At 39.7% G+C, this 7,386-nt stretch overlaps 1 protein-coding gene across 1 annotated transcript in view; it reads right to left on the minus strand.

Moving 5' to 3' along the window:
- LOC113024198 (MAP/microtubule affinity-regulating kinase 4-like) overlaps nucleotides 1–7,386 on the minus strand; it is a 597,794-nt gene that overhangs the window by 540,739 nt on the left and 49,669 nt on the right. The gene's annotated exons all lie outside the window — the stretch shown is intronic.

The raw sequence follows: 7,386 nt of genomic DNA on the forward strand, positions 1-7,386 counted from the left end.
GTTTAGCACAGCATGCATGTCCTGAGCACTTTAACTGATTTGCTTATCTGTTGCATTCACACTTCTACTGCTGTCGAGTATGTGGAAAGAATGTCAGCAAAGGAGTTCTAAGGAATTTGTTGCAACATGAGGAACATAATACACATTGTGAAACTTCACACTCAGTTGACCAATCCGGTTTGTGAGCACCGTTATAGGCAAGGCAAGGCAAGTTTATTTGTATAGCACAATTCAACAACAAGGTGATTCAAAGTGCTTTACAGAGACATTAGAAACAACATTTATAGGGTAAATGTGTTTTGTAATTAGTTTTTAATCTGAGATATTTTAGTGCACTTTAACTACAGCTAGTTTCAACCATGAGTTTGTCCATTTCAGTTTAGTTTTCATTAGTTTCAGTGTCAGTTACAATCTTTTTAATTGTTATTATATGTGGGTTATTTACCAGGGTCAAGATTTATGAAGCAAAGACTGCATTACAGAACAATCACAACACTGTATTTAGGCGGCGTACTCACAGTCATGTAGACAACTCACCAAGCAGGCTGTGTTCACAAATGTAACCAAACTGACAAAGACTAAAATTATAGACTTTTATTTTTTTGCATTTTTGTTTCCAGTTTTTCTTTACTTAACTTTAGCAACTTTACTCTGGAGTTGATCAACAAATAGTTTAAAGTGATGTAATACTTTACTAATGACCACATCAGACAGGTGTCCCCCTGCCCCAAGCCCTAAAATTGTCGTAGCTCAATCCACCATTTGTGAAATGACAATAAATTATGTTACATTCAAATCCTTTTCAGAATGAATGAATTAGCTAATGTACGCACATAAAGCTAAAGTAAGATGGAAAACGAAACAAAAACCATCACAGAGTATCGGCTAAACCAGGGGTGGGCAACTCCAGGCCTCGAGGTCCGGTGTCCTGCAGGTTTTAGATGTCACCCTGGGTCAACACGCCTGAATCAAATGACTAGTTCATTACCAGACCTCTGGAGAACTACAAAACATGTTGAGGAGGTAATTTAGCAATTTGAATCAGCTTTGTTGGATCAAGGACACATCTAAAACCCGCAGGACACTGGCCCTCGAGGCCTGGAGTTGCCATGAGCCAAACACTGGTCTGTTTGTGTGCACATTAGCAGGATTTATTTAACATCAACTTTCAAGCATGACTGTGATTGGGTAATCAGACAGAGCCAGCTGCTGAAGTGTCCAATCTTTATGGCTGTGAAAGGTGCAAGATTTCTTGTGTTTTCATTATATTTTCCTGTAAGAAGTATTGTGTTCCAAGTTGTTAAGAATGAACCACATGATTTATTTATTTATTTATTTAGGACAGTGCATGTTAATGAACATAAATGTAAAAAAAATTACATGAATGTAAACATACCAGATTATAGCCAAGGGCTAATTTCACTCCATTATGAGAGTGATCTACCAAACTCTGCAGTTTATTTTAGCCACCGATCTTGGTCTTTACCAGTTTTGCTTCCTTCTTGCAAACAGAGACATTAGCAATAGCCTCACACACCAATGTGAAATGCTTAAGTTACTTTGTGCAACTGGAAAAGCAAATAAATATTTATGAATAATTTGAAATACTTTTGAAAACCTCAAGGTCAGATGTCATGTTTTCTGGAAATTTTGTGAATGTGATAACTCAAGAAGGAAGTCATCGAGGATTTTCAAATTACTAGGAGGCTGAGGGATTGCAGTGGCGGTCACCAGTGTTTTTTTGTTTTTGTGTTCACATGCAGACTACGTAAGGGTTAAACCACTCACCAGAGACAGACTTTTTTCTTATCAGACAAGCAAGTGTGTTATATTCTTTCCTAAATGGTTATCTATTGGGTGTGTGTTGTGACCTTCACTTGAGCTTGCCAGTAGAACTGAGTCATGATCTTGTCCTTTGTGTCAGAGTCTAATTATTGCTTCATAGCCTTTTTTTATTTTAAATTCATTATATATAAAATTAAACATGCTAAGGCTCTTTTTGAAATTATTATTTTGATGGTTATGGCGTATAACTGATGAAAGCCAGAAATCCAGTTTGTCAGAGTATATCTTTAAATCAATCAAAAAAAGGTTTACTATATAGAAATAATTATGAAGGTGTGGTCAGTTATATTCTCAGTGATTGGTTGTCACAATTTACTGCATCAGTAGAAAGTAGCATGGATGTGATCAGCTTGTGGCACTGCTCAAATGTTACCAAAGCCTTGGTTGCTTTTATAGCAGCCTTGAATTTACCTGTATTGTTGGGTCCGACATTTCTCCTCTTCCTCTTGACAGCAGCTCAAAGATTTCCTGTGGGGCTCAGCCAAGGACTGGTTGGTTGGTCAATCAAGCTCATAAACATCATAGACAACAAACTATTTGATATTAATGTCGGTGTGTTGGGCTAGTTCTAATTCCTGCTGGAAAAGGGAATTGCCATCCCAATAAGTTTTATTATATCCTGACAGGCAAGTGTCTTCTTAAATGGTAATAGCAATTTATTACCAATTAATTACCAAAGTAAGAGCCAAGCAATCATCTTGTATCAACAGTGGTTATAACTGAGTTATATGGTAGTCAAATTCATAAACTGGGTAACAATGTGGGTGAGGATATTTAATACTATTATTGTCAACAAAGTGTTTTGTTTAAGCAAATTGTCAGAGACTCATAGTGAAGATCATTTTTAGCATGTTGACTCTTTCTGTTTGTGGTTGCAAATGCAAGTGCACTATTTGGCCCTAATACCAGCACTGTCACCTTGCTGTTTTGTTTTCAATACCACTATCTTAATATTTGGGGCCTGCTACATTTCATTTTATGTGGAATGCTGAAGCTACAAATAGATTAATGAAAAGAAAAAAAAAACACATTTTCAGGAAACAAGTTTTGCTTCAGCCAAGTCACAGATGAACTTGATGAGTGTATTTGATGGAAACATAGCTGTTGTCCTGTTGACTTGCTAGTATTTTTAACTTGCCCAAGGCCATTTGGCCAGAGGTTATGATAAACCCTGCAAAAGATGTCTAATGGGCATCTAATGAGTTTTGCTGATGTAAACAATATAAATGCAGAACATTAGCTTTCATGTGAAAATAACTTCCTAATATATAGGAACTTAGAAAAAACAATTTATAAGGAAGCTTATGCATAAGTTCAATAAGGGTGATCTGTACACACATCTGTCTGCTTCCCAGGTGTTCGGAAGTTTTACATTTTGTGTGTATAATTTTTTACAGTTTTTAGCAGTTAACAAACATCGAAACCTGCAGGTGTAATGTTGGAAAGTCCCTGAGGATTTAAACTTGTCTTGCTAGAATGTTGGAAAACCTGATTTAGTGGGATTACCCATAAGTCGTAGTATACAGTATAATATTGTACGGTATGCATAGAAACAGGAAGTCTATATTGCATTTAAGATGTAATCAATCGTTAGCTGTGTTGTTTCCCTGAAATGATGCAGACAGAAATGTTACAAAAATCCTTGTTTAGTCTTTATTTGAATGAGTTTAATATTTACTTAACATTAACTCCTTCCTAAATCTCCCAAACATTTTCTTGCTTGATCTATCTCACTTTCAAAAAGGACATTCCTCTGCACAACATCTGATGTCTTGTTACCCCTTCGTCTTCACTCTTTTGCAGGAGAAAGCAAAGACTCAATCATAAAAGGTCAATATTATGAAAAGTAATGTCATTCAAAACAATAGCTTTGCTGTCTATTGACCGTACGTGGAGACTTTTTAAATGAGAATAAGAAAGAAAAGTATTTCTTTGTGCCCCCCTTTCCCTGTTAATGCCCTACCTGGTCCCCTGGCAAAGCTTTGCTAGAGCCACCCCTGCATAGTTACCAGCTTTCAGCTAAATAGAAAAGGATCCTGGTGTTATTTGTCTCTCAGAAACAGTTCATAACTTCCCTTCAACTCATTCATGTCACCTCAAAGGTAAACCTGTTTTTCCATCACCTGTTCAGCTCTGATCATTCAGTAAGGACATCTCCTGGTTTCATTTTCATGTTTCCCTCTCATCACATATCCAAATCAATATCATGACCAGCAGCTTTTACAGCTGTGGCTCCAGAAAACATCAGCTGATACTAGAAAGTAATATTAAATAAGTTCTAACAACAGCTGACCAAGCTTAAACGTGCTGCTGTTGTTTAGCAAGGCATCTGCTGGTTTCCTGTTTCTTGCGCAAAGTGGGAAATAAACAAAACAAGAGAGACAGGACTTGTGACAGAAAAGCCGATCAGCTGATCATTGATCAGTTTCATGATTGAAGTAGCAACAGAAGAGGGAGGGGGAGAGAATGAGAGAAGAAGAGGCAGCTGTGCAGCGTAAAGACACAGAATAACTCCAGCTTTGTGTCTTTTTCCATTCTAGCTGAAGCACGGGACAAACTGTTCCTTTTCACCTCAATACAAAATGCGTAATAACTTCTCTGAATACGGGACGATTCCGTTTTTTACGGACAGTTGGCAACTCTACTAACTAACTTTATGAATAAAGTTCAACATCAGTAACATCATAGCACCCACCCAGCTGTAGAAACTCCATCATGCTAGCTAGTACGCAGTACGAGTTATTGTAACTGACTGTAAAAAGTCAGCATAACGAAAATAAACTACACCTAAACTTGGTTTATATCTGACCCAGATAGACTGCAGGTCATAACTTCTTACCTGAAGTTCAGTTCACCTGACACTTGGACAGGTGGCCGCCTCGGGTCTCTCCTCCTCCTGCCTCCCCTTTCTTTCATCCATTTGCTGGCCTCTGTGGAAGCTCCGCCACAACCACCACCAAACAACTGAGTTATTTTTACACATTGGCCAGCATCTGGCCAATCCACCACCTTTCATTGTTTATACCGTTACCAAAAAAATAAAACATCGGCCCATAAAAACGAAAAATCACCATCAGCCCATATACGGTCGGTACGAGGTAAATTTCTTTCCTCTGAAAGATGGACTTGCACTTTGGGATCTTTTAAACATCATTAGGCGCGTTGCTGCGCGCTGCCTGTCCTGTCTGTGAGTGCAGAACAAGCGCTCACAAAGCAGCAGTTTGGGGATGACGTCACACACATGGGTCCTCTGTCAGAATATAGGTCTTTGGAGCGTGATGTCACGGGGGTGGGCGTGGAAAGGATTTTGGCCTGATGCGCCATTTTCTGGGTCCAACCAAAGTGCAAGCGAAAAAGGAGCGAAGGCACACACAACAGCCATGGTTCGTTCTTGCTGTGCGGTCCGCTGCAATGTTCGATCGCACGACCGGCAAGAGAATAAGCTTAAAAAGGGTTTGTCTTTTCATTCTTTCCCCACCTGGAAGCAACATGAGGGAGCTCATGTATCGGATGTTACCAAACGAAGGCGTCTAGCCTGGATAGCAGCTGTGAGACGAGCTGATATCCAGTTCTCTTCCATCTCCAAATATCTTTTGGTGTGCTCCAGACATTTTTAGTACAGTAAATGCAAATTATTTACATGGCAGTGCACTTCAGGCATAAATCTAGATAAAACATTATGGGTCATTCCCACAACCCACAGCTTTACTGTGTTCCAGCAAAGTATCCAATAGTGGTGCCAACTCCTCCACAGTAGTAGGTGGGATTTTTCTTTTTTGAGGACGGCTCCTTTTACCTTTCAGTACGGATGGTCTGTTTATGTTTTGATTGAGAGCCTTTTTTGGGGGGCAGCTGAAGAGGAGAAGTCTATCTTATGGCCAACCTCTGGCTGTATCTTGGTCATATTGCCAGGCAAAACCCAGTATGCAGGTTCATCTGTAACAGTCCTTGTGCCACGATCAACACTGTTGCTTCTACATTAAACAGAAGAGCAGTGACATGGCTGCAGGTCTCTGCGACTCCGGCCTTACAGGTGCAGTGGGCGGCTTCAACCTTTCCTGTGATGCTCACAGTGACCCATGGCTGCAATGCTGGGCTGGTTCATTCAGTCTTTGAGAGTGCAGTACCTGAAACACACACAGACAAGCATAAAGGGACAATTATGAATCACTTAATATGATAAGGAGATTCTGCAATGTATAAAATTAAAATAAAATGTATTTTTAGTGACACAGGATACAAACGTGGAAGCAAGATGTATAATTAGAATTATTTATAATAAATATGAATAAATTTCTTTAACCATAGAGAATGACTAAATCCTTCAGGACAATGTCACATCAATGCACTGAACTCACTATGTTATCCCTCTTACAGAGCCTCCACATGTTCTCACTGTAATTTCCCCCTCATGAATGAATTTATGCTGCACTAATTTGAATGTTCGGAGGGAAATCAAACGCATTTTACTCGCAGTACTTGAGCTGACTTACCTTTGTTTGATTGACGACTTGTACGCGCTGACTCCACAGACAAGGTACGAAAATACAGGGTGGGCCATTTATATGGATACACTGTAATAACATGGGAATGGTTGGTGATATTAAAGTCCTGTTTGTGGCACATTAGTATATGTGAGGGGGCAAACTCCTCAAGATGGGTGGTGACCGTGGTGGCCATTTAGAAGTCGGCCATCTTGGATACAACTTTTGTTTTTTCAATAGGAAGAGGGCCATGTGACACATCAAACTTATTGGTAATGTCACAAGAAAAACAATGGTGTGCTTGGTTTCAACATAACTTTATTCTTACGGTGTATCCATATAAATGGCCCACCCTGTATATCAGGCTACGTCAATAGCGGTTGGTCTTCAGGGTTTCTACTCCACGGCCGTATTTCATACAGGTCCACATTTCCAATGCACGCAATTTTCTGCAAGTGCCGCCGCTTCGCCTCTGGACGCAATCGGTCTCTATACCGTCCGTTTTCTTTTCAGCTGCTTTTAAGCATGTTTCTTGTTGTCGTCGTTCCAACACAGTGTGTTTGTTTTGATTTGTGGACCCGGAAAATGGCGCCGCGCTCCCACAACACATTGCGGCGTGACGTCAACTCCAAAGCCCTATAGGAAAACCTGGACATTTTTATCAATCTCAAAAATCCCCCCAGACGCCCCAGACAGACCGTGAAAAGAGGACATGTCTGGGGAAAAGAAGACGGTTGGTCGCCCTAGTTATTATCCTTTTCTGCATTGCATTTTGTTTTCTCTGCCTAGTCTGTGCAGTTTTTATAATTACTCTGCCGGAACAGTCAGAAATGTTCTTTTGTTTTTCTTTTTGCCTTTGCCAGTAACTGGGATTACAGTGTAATGTAGTCAAACTTGCTCTTAGTGTTAACACACACACCCAAAGTACCGACAACACATTCTAGAAAAATACCAAGACTAAATATTCCAGTAGAAATACTGTCAACATCCTGCTTCTAAGGTGTAAACTTGGCAATCAAAACTAGGACTGCAGTAAAAATCTTATCCAGCAGTTCTT

This window comes from Astatotilapia calliptera, chromosome 6 (assembly GCF_900246225.1).
Source record: "Astatotilapia calliptera chromosome 6, fAstCal1.2, whole genome shotgun sequence".
Classification (NCBI taxonomy): domain Eukaryota; kingdom Metazoa; phylum Chordata; class Actinopteri; order Cichliformes; family Cichlidae; genus Astatotilapia; species Astatotilapia calliptera.